The following is a 17,092-nucleotide window of genomic DNA, read 5'->3' as shown; positions in this document are numbered from 1 at the left end:
TCCTGTTGCTTCTATGAAGGCCGTAATAGACGACATCACCAAACAGCTCCATAGTCACATACACAGCAAAGGAGAGATGTTGTTTACACCTAGTGATGTCAGTGGTATTGAGTGACATCACAGCACAGTGCTAAGGCTCCTGGGCCTGGACACAGCAGCGGCTGCAATATCTCAACGGAGAATACGTTTATATCTATATGTGTGTGTGCGCATATATATATATATATATATATATATATATATATAATATATATATATATATATATATATTTCTCCGCCGAAATCACTTTTAAACCCATTTCCACCTTTTTTTCCCTTCTCTTCCTCTTACTTTTTTTTCACGTTTTTTTACGTTTTTCTCCTTTTCGCCTCTTTTCTGGGCGTATTATTCTTCTTTTTCTTCTTTTTTTTCGTCTAATGCATACCCCATCAGTGCAGCAATGCTTATTCAATACCGCCAGCAGATGGAGACACTGGGGGATAATTTTCTAAGGATTTATACTGATTTTTCCTGTCTGAATTTGTCGCACAGAAAGTTGCAGGCCAAATATGTGTGACATTTCTGCGACTTTAGCTTCTAGAGCATTTTTACAACATTATACATAGGTGCTGAATACATAAAAAGCGACTGTTCAGCGACAGACAAGTCGCATCGGCTGAAAGTAGGCCAGAATGTCAGTCCATGTTGGAGCAGGTTTAGATACAGTCTAAAGCATAGATCTCAAAGTCTGTGCACAGAATTTAGCAAGGGCCTCGCACCTTCTGATGCATCAGGTAGGTGCACAATAGCATAGCCTAACCCTCTGTACTTTGGTCTATATTGATGCGGGACATAGACAGCCAGCTGATGACCAATCCATTAGTGCAATGGATGGCTGGAAGCATTTGTCTTTGCCTTTGCAATACCACAGAAGCAATGCATGGTCAATGTACAGCAATGACACACCTGTGTGAACAGCCAGGAGACCCCCCCCCCCCCCATGTTATGTTACATAGTTACATAGTTAGTACGGTCGAAAAAAGACATATGTCCATCACGTTCAACCAGGGAATTAAGGGGTAGGGGTGTGGCGCGATATTGGGGAAGGGATGAGATTTTATATTTCTTCATAAGCATTAATCTTATTTTGTCAATTAGGAACATTCAGCACCCACCCGCTATCAAGGCAGCTGCCTATCATGTCATGCCCTACCTGCACAGGTGTGCTGGCTACTCAAATGATCCAATTAAGGAGGCCATTTAGTCAGCAGCAGCAGAAGTCCTGTGCCTGGACGCTCCAACAGGGGCCAGACACAAGCAGAAGCAGAAGCAGCAGAAGCAGCAGCAGCACCACCTTTTGTTTTTTGGCTGCAGCAGCAGCAAGGCCCACAGGGCTGGCTAGCTGGCTAGCCAGCAAGCAGGTAGCAATGAAAGTAGGAATCTTTCTTTTTAACCCTGTAAGGGGGTGGTGCACTGTACCCGAAGATACTGCCATATCGGGTCAATGCATAGGGCGACGGAAGCAAGCTTCGAAATCGGCCCCCGTTCTCAAAAATCCATTTAATATATGGTCCCCAGATAGGGGACGTATCAGATATTAAACTGATAAGAACAGATACTACACTTGATCTTAGCCAAAAGGCCGAGAAGCGATAACCGTGAAAGGGGCGGGCCCAACAAGGTCCCCTTCATGGGCACTATCACTGCTTGCTGTCAGGGAGGCTGCCAGACAATTTTCCATGCACACTCTGGGCTGGGGGGCAGTCAACCACCAGTACACACAGCAGAACCTAAACCCATACCATTATTGCTAAGCAGCAAGACAGGGGCCCATTGCACTCCCACGGGGCCTTTTTAAATGCAATCCATAACCCGGATTTGCCAGGAACCCTTCTTACTCCTCCTACTTGCATGTGACACTGGGCTTAGGATCTGCATAGGAAACACACACACAAGCACACACCTACCTTTGTTGCCTGCAGATGCCTCCTTGGCTGTCCCCAAACGGTATCAAACCAACACCCACGGGAAGCTGTAAGCATAGAGGACATGCCTGCACCCCATTGGACTTACCTGTGTGGGTTAAATCCGGGTTATTTGACAACCTATGGCGGTGATGGTTCTGCTCAGGCAGAGCAGTGCTGATGCTCCTCATAAAGCTGTCGCTGCTGTGAAGGTTCTAGGTGACATCACAAATCCCTTTGGTTACATACACAACAAAGCTGGGTTGTTGTTGTTTACACTCTGCAAGGCCTGTGGAAGTGAGTGACATCATAGCACTGTAGTTCTGAGGGTTCAAGATGGATGCAACAATCTCCTGTTGCTTCTATGAAGGCCGTAATAGACGACATCACCAAACAGCTCCATAGTCACATACACAGCAAAGGAGAGATGTTGTTTACACCTAGTGATGTCAGTGGTATTGAGTGACATCACAGCACAGTGCTAAGGCTCCTGGGCCTGGACACAGCAGCGGCTGCAATATCTCAACGGAGAATACGTTTATATCTATATGTGTGTGTGCGCATATATATATATATATATATATATATATATATATATATATATATATATATATATATATTTCTCCGCCGAAATCACTTTTAAACCCATTTCCACCTTTTTTTCCCTTCTCTTCCTCTTACTTTTTTTTCACGTTTTTTTACGTTTTTCTCCTTTTCGCCTCTTTTCTGGGCGTATTATTCTTCTTTTTCTTCTTTTTTTTCGTCTAATGCATACCCCATCAGTGCAGCAATGCTTATTCAATACCGCCAGCAGATGGAGACACTGGGGGATAATTTTCTAAGGATTTATACTGATTTTTCCTGTCTGAATTTGTCGCACAGAAAGTTGCAGGCCAAATATGTGTGACATTTCTGCGACTTTAGCTTCTAGAGCATTTTTACAACATTATACATAGGTGCTGAATACATAAAAAGCGACTGTTCAGCGACAGACAAGTCGCATCGGCTGAAAGTAGGCCAGAATGTCAGTCCATGTTGGAGCAGGTTTAGATACAGTCTAAAGCATAGATCTCAAAGTCTGTGCACAGAATTTAGCAAGGGCCTCGCACCTTCTGATGCATCAGGTAGGTGCACAATAGCATAGCCTAACCCTCTGTACTTTGGTCTATATTGATGCGGGACATAGACAGCCAGCTGATGACCAATCCATTAGTGCAATGGATGGCTGGAAGCATTTGTCTTTGCCTTTGCAATACCACAGAAGCAATGCATGGTCAATGTACAGCAATGACACACCTGTGTGAACAGCCAGGAGACCCCCCCCCCCCCCATGTTATGTTACATAGTTACATAGTTAGTACGGTCGAAAAAAGACATATGTCCATCACGTTCAACCAGGGAATTAAGGGGTAGGGGTGTGGCGCGATATTGGGGAAGGGATGAGATTTTATATTTCTTCATAAGCATTAATCTTATTTTGTCAATTAGGAACATTCAGCACCCACCCGCTATCAAGGCAGCTGCCTATCATGTCATGCCCTACCTGCACAGGTGTGCTGGCTACTCAAATGATCCAATTAAGGAGGCCATTTAGTCAGCAGCAGCAGAAGTCCTGTGCCTGGACGCTCCAACAGGGGCCAGACACAAGCAGAAGCAGAAGCAGCAGAAGCAGCAGCAGCACCACCTTTTGTTTTTTGGCTGCAGCAGCAGCAAGGCCCACAGGGCTGGCTAGCTGGCTAGCCAGCAAGCAGGTAGCAATGAAAGTAGGAATCTTTCTTTTTAACCCTGTAAGGGGGTGGTGCACTGTACCCGAAGATACTGCCATATCGGGTCAATGCATAGGGCGACGGAAGCAAGCTTCGAAATCGGCCCCCGTTCTCAAAAATCCATTTAATATATGGTCCCCAGATAGGGGACGTATCAGATATTAAACTGATAAGAACAGATACTACACTTGATCTTAGCCAAAAGGCCGAGAAGCGATAACCGTGAAAGGGGCGGGCCCAACAAGGTCCCCTTCATGGGCACTATCACTGCTTGCTGTCAGGGAGGCTGCCAGACAATTTTCCATGCACACTCTGGGCTGGGGGGCAGTCAACCACCAGTACACACAGCAGAACCTAAACCCATACCATTATTGCTAAGCAGCAAGACAGGGGCCCATTGCACTCCCACGGGGCCTTTTTAAATGCAATCCATAACCCGGATTTGCCAGGAACCCTTCTTACTCCTCCTACTTGCATGTGACACTGGGCTTAGGATCTGCATAGGAAACACACACACAAGCACACACCTACCTTTGTTGCCTGCAGATGCCTCCTTGGCTGTCCCCAAACGGTATCAAACCAACACCCACGGGAAGCTGTAAGCATAGAGGACATGCCTGCACCCCATTGGACTTACCTGTGTGGGTTAAATCCGGGTTATTTGACAACCTATGGCGGTGATGGTTCTGCTCAGGCAGAGCAGTGCTGATGCTCCTCATAAAGCTGTCGCTGCTGTGAAGGTTCTAGGTGACATCACAAATCCCTTTGGTTACATACACAACAAAGCTGGGTTGTTGTTGTTTACACTCTGCAAGGCCTGTGGAAGTGAGTGACATCATAGCACTGTAGTTCTGAGGGTTCAAGATGGATGCAACAATCTCCTGTTGCTTCTATGAAGGCCGTAATAGACGACATCACCAAACAGCTCCATAGTCACATACACAGCAAAGGAGAGATGTTGTTTACACCTAGTGATGTCAGTGGTATTGAGTGACATCACAGCACAGTGCTAAGGCTCCTGGGCCTGGACACAGCAGCGGCTGCAATATCTCAACGGAGAATACGTTTATATCTATATGTGTGTGTGCGCATATATATATATATATATATATATATATATATATATATATATATATATATATATTTCTCCGCCGAAATCACTTTTAAACCCATTTCCACCTTTTTTTCCCTTCTCTTCCTCTTACTTTTTTTTCACGTTTTTTTACGTTTTTCTCCTTTTCGCCTCTTTTCTGGGCGTATTATTCTTCTTTTTCTTCTTTTTTTTCGTCTAATGCATACCCCATCAGTGCAGCAATGCTTATTCAATACCGCCAGCAGATGGAGACACTGGGGGATAATTTTCTAAGGATTTATACTGATTTTTCCTGTCTGAATTTGTCGCACAGAAAGTTGCAGGCCAAATATGTGTGACATTTCTGCGACTTTAGCTTCTAGAGCATTTTTACAACATTATACATAGGTGCTGAATACATAAAAAGCGACTGTTCAGCGACAGACAAGTCGCATCGGCTGAAAGTAGGCCAGAATGTCAGTCCATGTTGGAGCAGGTTTAGATACAGTCTAAAGCATAGATCTCAAAGTCTGTGCACAGAATTTAGCAAGGGCCTCGCACCTTCTGATGCATCAGGTAGGTGCACAATAGCATAGCCTAACCCTCTGTACTTTGGTCTATATTGATGCGGGACATAGACAGCCAGCTGATGACCAATCCATTAGTGCAATGGATGGCTGGAAGCATTTGTCTTTGCCTTTGCAATACCACAGAAGCAATGCATGGTCAATGTACAGCAATGACACACCTGTGTGAACAGCCAGGAGACCCCCCCCCCCCCCCATGTTATGTTACATAGTTACATAGTTAGTACGGTCGAAAAAAGACATATGTCCATCACGTTCAACCAGGGAATTAAGGGGTAGGGGTGTGGCGCGATATTGGGGAAGGGATGAGATTTTATATTTCTTCATAAGCATTAATCTTATTTTGTCAATTAGGAACATTCAGCACCCACCCGCTATCAAGGCAGCTGCCTATCATGTCATGCCCTACCTGCACAGGTGTGCTGGCTACTCAAATGATCCAATTAAGGAGGCCATTTAGTCAGCAGCAGCAGAAGTCCTGTGCCTGGACGCTCCAACAGGGGCCAGACACAAGCAGAAGCAGAAGCAGCAGAAGCAGCAGCAGCACCACCTTTTGTTTTTTGGCTGCAGCAGCAGCAAGGCCCACAGGGCTGGCTAGCTGGCTAGCCAGCAAGCAGGTAGCAATGAAAGTAGGAATCTTTCTTTTTAACCCTGTAAGGGGGTGGTGCACTGTACCCGAAGATACTGCCATATCGGGTCAATGCATAGGGCGACGGAAGCAAGCTTCGAAATCGGCCCCCGTTCTCAAAAATCCATTTAATATATGGTCCCCAGATAGGGGACGTATCAGATATTAAACTGATAAGAACAGATACTACACTTGATCTTAGCCAAAAGGCCGAGAAGCGATAACCGTGAAAGGGGCGGGCCCAACAAGGTCCCCTTCATGGGCACTATCACTGCTTGCTGTCAGGGAGGCTGCCAGACAATTTTCCATGCACACTCTGGGCTGGGGGGCAGTCAACCACCAGTACACACAGCAGAACCTAAACCCATACCATTATTGCTAAGCAGCAAGACAGGGGCCCATTGCACTCCCACGGGGCCTTTTTAAATGCAATCCATAACCCGGATTTGCCAGGAACCCTTCTTACTCCTCCTACTTGCATGTGACACTGGGCTTAGGATCTGCATAGGAAACACACACACAAGCACACACCTACCTTTGTTGCCTGCAGATGCCTCCTTGGCTGTCCCCAAACGGTATCAAACCAACACCCACGGGAAGCTGTAAGCATAGAGGACATGCCTGCACCCCATTGGACTTACCTGTGTGGGTTAAATCCGGGTTATTTGACAACCTATGGCGGTGATGGTTCTGCTCAGGCAGAGCAGTGCTGATGCTCCTCATAAAGCTGTCGCTGCTGTGAAGGTTCTAGGTGACATCACAAATCCCTTTGGTTACATACACAACAAAGCTGGGTTGTTGTTGTTTACACTCTGCAAGGCCTGTGGAAGTGAGTGACATCATAGCACTGTAGTTCTGAGGGTTCAAGATGGATGCAACAATCTCCTGTTGCTTCTATGAAGGCCGTAATAGACGACATCACCAAACAGCTCCATAGTCACATACACAGCAAAGGAGAGATGTTGTTTACACCTAGTGATGTCAGTGGTATTGAGTGACATCACAGCACAGTGCTAAGGCTCCTGGGCCTGGACACAGCAGCGGCTGCAATATCTCAACGGAGAATACGTTTATATCTATATGTGTGTGTGCGCATATATATATATATATATATATATATATATATATATATATATATATATATATATATATATATTTCTCCGCCGAAATCACTTTTAAACCCATTTCCACCTTTTTTTCCCTTCTCTTCCTCTTACTTTTTTTTCACGTTTTTTTACGTTTTTCTCCTTTTCGCCTCTTTTCTGGGCGTATTATTCTTCTTTTTCTTCTTTTTTTTCGTCTAATGCATACCCCATCAGTGCAGCAATGCTTATTCAATACCGCCAGCAGATGGAGACACTGGGGGATAATTTTCTAAGGATTTATACTGATTTTTCCTGTCTGAATTTGTCGCACAGAAAGTTGCAGGCCAAATATGTGTGACATTTCTGCGACTTTAGCTTCTAGAGCATTTTTACAACATTATACATAGGTGCTGAATACATAAAAAGCGACTGTTCAGCGACAGACAAGTCGCATCGGCTGAAAGTAGGCCAGAATGTCAGTCCATGTTGGAGCAGGTTTAGATACAGTCTAAAGCATAGATCTCAAAGTCTGTGCACAGAATTTAGCAAGGGCCTCGCACCTTCTGATGCATCAGGTAGGTGCACAATAGCATAGCCTAACCCTCTGTACTTTGGTCTATATTGATGCGGGACATAGACAGCCAGCTGATGACCAATCCATTAGTGCAATGGATGGCTGGAAGCATTTGTCTTTGCCTTTGCAATACCACAGAAGCAATGCATGGTCAATGTACAGCAATGACACACCTGTGTGAACAGCCAGGAGACCCCCCCCCCCCCCATGTTATGTTACATAGTTACATAGTTAGTACGGTCGAAAAAAGACATATGTCCATCACGTTCAACCAGGGAATTAAGGGGTAGGGGTGTGGCGCGATATTGGGGAAGGGATGAGATTTTATATTTCTTCATAAGCATTAATCTTATTTTGTCAATTAGGAACATTCAGCACCCACCCGCTATCAAGGCAGCTGCCTATCATGTCATGCCCTACCTGCACAGGTGTGCTGGCTACTCAAATGATCCAATTAAGGAGGCCATTTAGTCAGCAGCAGCAGAAGTCCTGTGCCTGGACGCTCCAACAGGGGCCAGACACAAGCAGAAGCAGAAGCAGCAGAAGCAGCAGCAGCACCACCTTTTGTTTTTTGGCTGCAGCAGCAGCAAGGCCCACAGGGCTGGCTAGCTGGCTAGCCAGCAAGCAGGTAGCAATGAAAGTAGGAATCTTTCTTTTTAACCCTGTAAGGGGGTGGTGCACTGTACCCGAAGATACTGCCATATCGGGTCAATGCATAGGGCGACGGAAGCAAGCTTCGAAATCGGCCCCCGTTCTCAAAAATCCATTTAATATATGGTCCCCAGATAGGGGACGTATCAGATATTAAACTGATAAGAACAGATACTACACTTGATCTTAGCCAAAAGGCCGAGAAGCGATAACCGTGAAAGGGGCGGGCCCAACAAGGTCCCCTTCATGGGCACTATCACTGCTTGCTGTCAGGGAGGCTGCCAGACAATTTTCCATGCACACTCTGGGCTGGGGGGCAGTCAACCACCAGTACACACAGCAGAACCTAAACCCATACCATTATTGCTAAGCAGCAAGACAGGGGCCCATTGCACTCCCACGGGGCCTTTTTAAATGCAATCCATAACCCGGATTTGCCAGGAACCCTTCTTACTCCTCCTACTTGCATGTGACACTGGGCTTAGGATCTGCATAGGAAACACACACACAAGCACACACCTACCTTTGTTGCCTGCAGATGCCTCCTTGGCTGTCCCCAAACGGTATCAAACCAACACCCACGGGAAGCTGTAAGCATAGAGGACATGCCTGCACCCCATTGGACTTACCTGTGTGGGTTAAATCCGGGTTATTTGACAACCTATGGCGGTGATGGTTCTGCTCAGGCAGAGCAGTGCTGATGCTCCTCATAAAGCTGTCGCTGCTGTGAAGGTTCTAGGTGACATCACAAATCCCTTTGGTTACATACACAACAAAGCTGGGTTGTTGTTGTTTACACTCTGCAAGGCCTGTGGAAGTGAGTGACATCATAGCACTGTAGTTCTGAGGGTTCAAGATGGATGCAACAATCTCCTGTTGCTTCTATGAAGGCCGTAATAGACGACATCACCAAACAGCTCCATAGTCACATACACAGCAAAGGAGAGATGTTGTTTACACCTAGTGATGTCAGTGGTATTGAGTGACATCACAGCACAGTGCTAAGGCTCCTGGGCCTGGACACAGCAGCGGCTGCAATATCTCAACGGAGAATACGTTTATATCTATATGTGTGTGTGCGCATATATATATATATATATATATATATATATATATATATATATATATATATATATATATTTCTCCGCCGAAATCACTTTTAAACCCATTTCCACCTTTTTTTCCCTTCTCTTCCTCTTACTTTTTTTTCACGTTTTTTTACGTTTTTCTCCTTTTCGCCTCTTTTCTGGGCGTATTATTCTTCTTTTTCTTCTTTTTTTTCGTCTAATGCATACCCCATCAGTGCAGCAATGCTTATTCAATACCGCCAGCAGATGGAGACACTGGGGGATAATTTTCTAAGGATTTATACTGATTTTTCCTGTCTGAATTTGTCGCACAGAAAGTTGCAGGCCAAATATGTGTGACATTTCTGCGACTTTAGCTTCTAGAGCATTTTTACAACATTATACATAGGTGCTGAATACATAAAAAGCGACTGTTCAGCGACAGACAAGTCGCATCGGCTGAAAGTAGGCCAGAATGTCAGTCCATGTTGGAGCAGGTTTAGATACAGTCTAAAGCATAGATCTCAAAGTCTGTGCACAGAATTTAGCAAGGGCCTCGCACCTTCTGATGCATCAGGTAGGTGCACAATAGCATAGCCTAACCCTCTGTACTTTGGTCTATATTGATGCGGGACATAGACAGCCAGCTGATGACCAATCCATTAGTGCAATGGATGGCTGGAAGCATTTGTCTTTGCCTTTGCAATACCACAGAAGCAATGCATGGTCAATGTACAGCAATGACACACCTGTGTGAACAGCCAGGAGACCCCCCCCCCCCCCATGTTATGTTACATAGTTACATAGTTAGTACGGTCGAAAAAAGACATATGTCCATCACGTTCAACCAGGGAATTAAGGGGTAGGGGTGTGGCGTGATATTGGGGAAGGGATGAGATTTTATATTTCTTCATAAGCATTAATCTTATTTTGTCAATTAGGAACATTCAGCACCCACCCGCTATCAAGGCAGCTGCCTATCATGTCATGCCCTACCTGCACAGGTGTGCTGGCTACTCAAATGATCCAATTAAGGAGGCCATTTAGTCAGCAGCAGCAGAAGTCCTGTGCCTGGACGCTCCAACAGGGGCCAGACACAAGCAGAAGCAGAAGCAGCAGAAGCAGCAGCAGCACCACCTTTTGTTTTTTGGCTGCAGCAGCAGCAAGGCCCACAGGGCTGGCTAGCTGGCTAGCCAGCAAGCAGGTAGCAATGAAAGTAGGAATCTTTCTTTTTAACCCTGTAAGGGGGTGGTGCACTGTACCCGAAGATACTGCCATATCGGGTCAATGCATAGGGCGACGGAAGCAAGCTTCGAAATCGGCCCCCGTTCTCAAAAATCCATTTAATATATGGTCCCCAGATAGGGGACGTATCAGATATTAAACTGATAAGAACAGATACTACACTTGATCTTAGCCAAAAGGCCGAGAAGCGATAACCGTGAAAGGGGCGGGCCCAACAAGGTCCCCTTCATGGGCACTATCACTGCTTGCTGTCAGGGAGGCTGCCAGACAATTTTCCATGCACACTCTGGGCTGGGGGGCAGTCAACCACCAGTACACACAGCAGAACCTAAACCCATACCATTATTGCTAAGCAGCAAGACAGGGGCCCATTGCACTCCCACGGGGCCTTTTTAAATGCAATCCATAACCCGGATTTGCCAGGAACCCTTCTTACTCCTCCTACTTGCATGTGACACTGGGCTTAGGATCTGCATAGGAAACACACACACAAGCACACACCTACCTTTGTTGCCTGCAGATGCCTCCTTGGCTGTCCCCAAACGGTATCAAACCAACACCCACGGGAAGCTGTAAGCATAGAGGACATGCCTGCACCCCATTGGACTTACCTGTGTGGGTTAAATCCGGGTTATTTGACAACCTATGGCGGTGATGGTTCTGCTCAGGCAGAGCAGTGCTGATGCTCCTCATAAAGCTGTCGCTGCTGTGAAGGTTCTAGGTGACATCACAAATCCCTTTGGTTACATACACAACAAAGCTGGGTTGTTGTTGTTTACACTCTGCAAGGCCTGTGGAAGTGAGTGACATCATAGCACTGTAGTTCTGAGGGTTCAAGATGGATGCAACAATCTCCTGTTGCTTCTATGAAGGCCGTAATAGACGACATCACCAAACAGCTCCATAGTCACATACACAGCAAAGGAGAGATGTTGTTTACACCTAGTGATGTCAGTGGTATTGAGTGACATCACAGCACAGTGCTAAGGCTCCTGGGCCTGGACACAGCAGCGGCTGCAATATCTCAACGGAGAATACGTTTATATCTATATGTGTGTGTGCGTATATATATATATATATATATATATATATATATATATATATATATTTCTCCGCCGAAATCACTTTTAAACCCATTTCCACCTTTTTTTCCCTTCTCTTCCTCTTACTTTTTTTTCACGTTTTTTTACGTTTTTCTCCTTTTCGCCTCTTTTCTGGGCGTATTATTCTTCTTTTTCTTCTTTTTTTTCGTCTAATGCATACCCCATCAGTGCAGCAATGCTTATTCAATACCGCCAGCAGATGGAGACACTGGGGGATAATTTTCTAAGGATTTATACTGATTTTTCCTGTCTGAATTTGTCGCACAGAAAGTTGCAGGCCAAATATGTGTGACATTTCTGCGACTTTAGCTTCTAGAGCATTTTTACAACATTATACATAGGTGCTGAATACATAAAAAGCGACTGTTCAGCGACAGACAAGTCGCATCGGCTGAAAGTAGGCCAGAATGTCAGTCCATGTTGGAGCAGGTTTAGATACAGTCTAAAGCATAGATCTCAAAGTCTGTGCACAGAATTTAGCAAGGGCCTCGCACCTTCTGATGCATCAGGTAGGTGCACAATAGCATAGCCTAACCCTCTGTACTTTGGTCTATATTGATGCGGGACATAGACAGCCAGCTGATGACCAATCCATTAGTGCAATGGATGGCTGGAAGCATTTGTCTTTGCCTTTGCAATACCACAGAAGCAATGCATGGTCAATGTACAGCAATGACACACCTGTGTGAACAGCCAGGAGACCCCCCCCCCCCCCATGTTATGTTACATAGTTACATAGTTAGTACGGTCGAAAAAAGACATATGTCCATCACGTTCAACCAGGGAATTAAGGGGTAGGGGTGTGGCGCGATATTGGGGAAGGGATGAGATTTTATATTTCTTCATAAGCATTAATCTTATTTTGTCAATTAGGAACATTCAGCACCCACCCGCTATCAAGGCAGCTGCCTATCATGTCATGCCCTACCTGCACAGGTGTGCTGGCTACTCAAATGATCCAATTAAGGAGGCCATTTAGTCAGCAGCAGCAGAAGTCCTGTGCCTGGACGCTCCAACAGGGGCCAGACACAAGCAGAAGCAGAAGCAGCAGAAGCAGCAGCAGCACCACCTTTTGTTTTTTGGCTGCAGCAGCAGCAAGGCCCACAGGGCTGGCTAGCTGGCTAGCCAGCAAGCAGGTAGCAATGAAAGTAGGAATCTTTCTTTTTAACCCTGTAAGGGGGTGGTGCACTGTACCCGAAGATACTGCCATATCGGGTCAATGCATAGGGCGACGGAAGCAAGCTTCGAAATCGGCCCCCGTTCTCAAAAATCCATTTAATATATGGTCCCCAGATAGGGGACGTATCAGATATTAAACTGATAAGAACAGATACTACACTTGATCTTAGCCAAAAGGCCGAGAAGCGATAACCGTGAAAGGGGCGGGCCCAACAAGGTCCCCTTCATGGGCACTATCACTGCTTGCTGTCAGGGAGGCTGCCAGACAATTTTCCATGCACACTCTGGGCTGGGGGGCAGTCAACCACCAGTACACACAGCAGAACCTAAACCCATACCATTATTGCTAAGCAGCAAGACAGGGGCCCATTGCACTCCCACGGGGCCTTTTTAAATGCAATCCATAACCCGGATTTGCCAGGAACCCTTCTTACTCCTCCTACTTGCATGTGACACTGGGCTTAGGATCTGCATAGGAAACACACACACAAGCACACACCTACCTTTGTTGCCTGCAGATGCCTCCTTGGCTGTCCCCAAACGGTATCAAACCAACACCCACGGGAAGCTGTAAGCATAGAGGACATGCCTGCACCCCATTGGACTTACCTGTGTGGGTTAAATCCGGGTTATTTGACAACCTATGGCGGTGATGGTTCTGCTCAGGCAGAGCAGTGCTGATGCTCCTCATAAAGCTGTCGCTGCTGTGAAGGTTCTAGGTGACATCACAAATCCCTTTGGTTACATACACAACAAAGCTGGGTTGTTGTTGTTTACACTCTGCAAGGCCTGTGGAAGTGAGTGACATCATAGCACTGTAGTTCTGAGGGTTCAAGATGGATGCAACAATCTCCTGTTGCTTCTATGAAGGCCGTAATAGACGACATCACCAAACAGCTCCATAGTCACATACACAGCAAAGGAGAGATGTTGTTTACACCTAGTGATGTCAGTGGTATTGAGTGACATCACAGCACAGTGCTAAGGCTCCTGGGCCTGGACACAGCAGCGGCTGCAATATCTCAACGGAGAATACGTTTATATCTATATGTGTGTGTGCGCATATATATATATATATATATATATATATATATATATATATATATATATATATATTTCTCCGCCGAAATCACTTTTAAACCCATTTCCACCTTTTTTTCCCTTCTCTTCCTCTTACTTTTTTTTCACGTTTTTTTACGTTTTTCTCCTTTTCGCCTCTTTTCTGGGCGTATTATTCTTCTTTTTCTTCTTTTTTTTCGTCTAATGCATACCCCATCAGTGCAGCAATGCTTATTCAATACCGCCAGCAGATGGAGACACTGGGGGATAATTTTCTAAGGATTTATACTGATTTTTCCTGTCTGAATTTGTCGCACAGAAAGTTGCAGGCCAAATATGTGTGACATTTCTGCGACTTTAGCTTCTAGAGCATTTTTACAACATTATACATAGGTGCTGAATACATAAAAAGCGACTGTTCAGCGACAGACAAGTCGCATCGGCTGAAAGTAGGCCAGAATGTCAGTCCATGTTGGAGCAGGTTTAGATACAGTCTAAAGCATAGATCTCAAAGTCTGTGCACAGAATTTAGCAAGGGCCTCGCACCTTCTGATGCATCAGGTAGGTGCACAATAGCATAGCCTAACCCTCTGTACTTTGGTCTATATTGATGCGGGACATAGACAGCCAGCTGATGACCAATCCATTAGTGCAATGGATGGCTGGAAGCATTTGTCTTTGCCTTTGCAATACCACAGAAGCAATGCATGGTCAATGTACAGCAATGACACACCTGTGTGAACAGCCAGGAGACCCCCCCCCCCCCCATGTTATGTTACATAGTTACATAGTTAGTACGGTCGAAAAAAGACATATGTCCATCACGTTCAACCAGGGAATTAAGGGGTAGGGGTGTGGCGCGATATTGGGGAAGGGATGAGATTTTATATTTCTTCATAAGCATTAATCTTATTTTGTCAATTAGGAACATTCAGCACCCACCCGCTATCAAGGCAGCTGCCTATCATGTCATGCCCTACCTGCACAGGTGTGCTGGCTACTCAAATGATCCAATTAAGGAGGCCATTTAGTCAGCAGCAGCAGAAGTCCTGTGCCTGGACGCTCCAACAGGGGCCAGACACAAGCAGAAGCAGAAGCAGCAGAAGCAGCAGCAGCACCACCTTTTGTTTTTTGGCTGCAGCAGCAGCAAGGCCCACAGGGCTGGCTAGCTGGCTAGCCAGCAAGCAGGTAGCAATGAAAGTAGGAATCTTTCTTTTTAACCCTGTAAGGGGGTGGTGCACTGTACCCGAAGATACTGCCATATCGGGTCAATGCATAGGGCGACGGAAGCAAGCTTCGAAATCGGCCCCCGTTCTCAAAAATCCATTTAATATATGGTCCCCAGATAGGGGACGTATCAGATATTAAACTGATAAGAACAGATACTACACTTGATCTTAGCCAAAAGGCCGAGAAGCGATAACCGTGAAAGGGGCGGGCCCAACAAGGTCCCCTTCATGGGCACTATCACTGCTTGCTGTCAGGGAGGCTGCCAGACAATTTTCCATGCACACTCTGGGCTGGGGGGCAGTCAACCACCAGTACACACAGCAGAACCTAAACCCATACCATTATTGCTAAGCAGCAAGACAGGGGCCCATTGCACTCCCACGGGGCCTTTTTAAATGCAATCCATAACCCGGATTTGCCAGGAACCCTTCTTACTCCTCCTACTTGCATGTGACACTGGGCTTAGGATCTGCATAGGAAACACACACACAAGCACACACCTACCTTTGTTGCCTGCAGATGCCTCCTTGGCTGTCCCCAAACGGTATCAAACCAACACCCACGGGAAGCTGTAAGCATAGAGGACATGCCTGCACCCCATTGGACTTACCTGTGTGGGTTAAATCCGGGTTATTTGACAACCTATGGCGGTGATGGTTCTGCTCAGGCAGAGCAGTGCTGATGCTCCTCATAAAGCTGTCGCTGCTGTGAAGGTTCTAGGTGACATCACAAATCCCTTTGGTTACATACACAACAAAGCTGGGTTGTTGTTGTTTACACTCTGCAAGGCCTGTGGAAGTGAGTGACATCATAGCACTGTAGTTCTGAGGGTTCAAGATGGATGCAACAATCTCCTGTTGCTTCTATGAAGGCCGTAATAGACGACATCACCAAACAGCTCCATAGTCACATACACAGCAAAGGAGAGATGTTGTTTACACCTAGTGATGTCAGTGGTATTGAGTGACATCACAGCACAGTGCTAAGGCTCCTGGGCCTGGACACAGCAGCGGCTGCAATATCTCAACGGAGAATACGTTTATATCTATATGTGTGTGTGCGCATATATATATATATATATATATATATATATATATATATATATATATATATATATTTCTCCGCCGAAATCACTTTTAAACCCATTTCCACCTTTTTTTCCCTTCTCTTCCTCTTACTTTTTTTTCACGTTTTTTTACGTTTTTCTCCTTTTCGCCTCTTTTCTGGGCGTATTATTCTTCTTTTTCTTCTTTTTTTTCGTCTAATGCATACCCCATCAGTGCAGCAATGCTTATTCAATACCGCCAGCAGATGGAGACACTGGGGGATAATTTTCTAAGGATTTATACTGATTTTTCCTGTCTGAATTTGTCGCACAGAAAGTTGCAGGCCAAATATGTGTGACATTTCTGCGACTTTAGCTTCTAGAGCATTTTTACAACATTATACATAGGTGCTGAATACATAAAAAGCGACTGTTCAGCGACAGACAAGTCGCATCGGCTGAAAGTAGGCCAGAATGTCAGTCCATGTTGGAGCAGGTTTAGATACAGTCTAAAGCATAGATCTCAAAGTCTGTGCACAGAATTTAGCAAGGGCCTCGCACCTTCTGATGCATCAGGTAGGTGCACAATAGCATAGCCTAACCCTCTGTACTTTGGTCTATATTGATGCGGGACATAGACAGCCAGCTGATGACCAATCCATTAGTGCAATGGATGGCTGGAAGCATTTGTCTTTGCCTTTGCAATACCACAGAAGCAATGCATGGTCAATGTACAGCAATGACACACCTGTGTGAACAGCCAGGAGACCCCCCCCCCCCCCATGTTATGTTACATAGTTACATAGTTAGTACGGTCGAAAAAAGACATATGTCCATCACGTTCAACCAGGGAATTA

The 17,092-nt window shown here is 45.6% G+C and overlaps 7 non-coding genes across 7 annotated transcripts; all 7 read right to left on the bottom strand.

The window, feature by feature from the left end:
* Nucleotides 1-1,443: 1,443 nt before the first annotated feature.
* LOC130326095 (U2 spliceosomal RNA) lies at nt 1,444-1,634 on the bottom strand. Its single transcript, XR_008870770.1, has one exon. It is a non-coding gene; the product is annotated as a U2 spliceosomal RNA (small nuclear RNA).
* A 2,103-nt stretch (nt 1,635-3,737) lies between these two features.
* LOC130326094 (U2 spliceosomal RNA) lies at nt 3,738-3,928 on the bottom strand. Its single transcript, XR_008870769.1, has one exon. It is a non-coding gene; the product is annotated as a U2 spliceosomal RNA (small nuclear RNA).
* A 2,100-nt stretch (nt 3,929-6,028) lies between these two features.
* On the bottom strand, nt 6,029-6,219 carry LOC130326093 (U2 spliceosomal RNA). Its single transcript, XR_008870768.1, has one exon. It is a non-coding gene; the product is annotated as a U2 spliceosomal RNA (small nuclear RNA).
* Nucleotides 6,220-8,326: 2,107 nt separating this feature from the next.
* Nucleotides 8,327-8,517, bottom strand: LOC130326092 (U2 spliceosomal RNA). Its single transcript, XR_008870767.1, has one exon. It is a non-coding gene; the product is annotated as a U2 spliceosomal RNA (small nuclear RNA).
* Nucleotides 8,518-10,620: 2,103 nt separating this feature from the next.
* LOC130326091 (U2 spliceosomal RNA) lies at nt 10,621-10,811 on the bottom strand. Its single transcript, XR_008870766.1, has one exon. It is a non-coding gene; the product is annotated as a U2 spliceosomal RNA (small nuclear RNA).
* A 2,089-nt stretch (nt 10,812-12,900) lies between these two features.
* LOC130326090 (U2 spliceosomal RNA) lies at nt 12,901-13,091 on the bottom strand. The gene has a single exon (XR_008870765.1). It is a non-coding gene; the product is annotated as a U2 spliceosomal RNA (small nuclear RNA).
* A 2,099-nt stretch (nt 13,092-15,190) lies between these two features.
* On the bottom strand, nt 15,191-15,381 carry LOC130326102 (U2 spliceosomal RNA). Its single transcript, XR_008870776.1, has one exon. It is a non-coding gene; the product is annotated as a U2 spliceosomal RNA (small nuclear RNA).
* Between the last annotated feature and the right edge of the window lie 1,711 nt (nt 15,382-17,092).

Source organism: Hyla sarda, unplaced genomic scaffold (genome assembly GCF_029499605.1).
Source record: "Hyla sarda isolate aHylSar1 unplaced genomic scaffold, aHylSar1.hap1 scaffold_2801, whole genome shotgun sequence".
NCBI classification, from domain to species: Eukaryota; Metazoa; Chordata; class Amphibia; order Anura; family Hylidae; genus Hyla; species Hyla sarda.
This window is presented reverse-complemented; position numbering and strand designations above follow the sequence as displayed.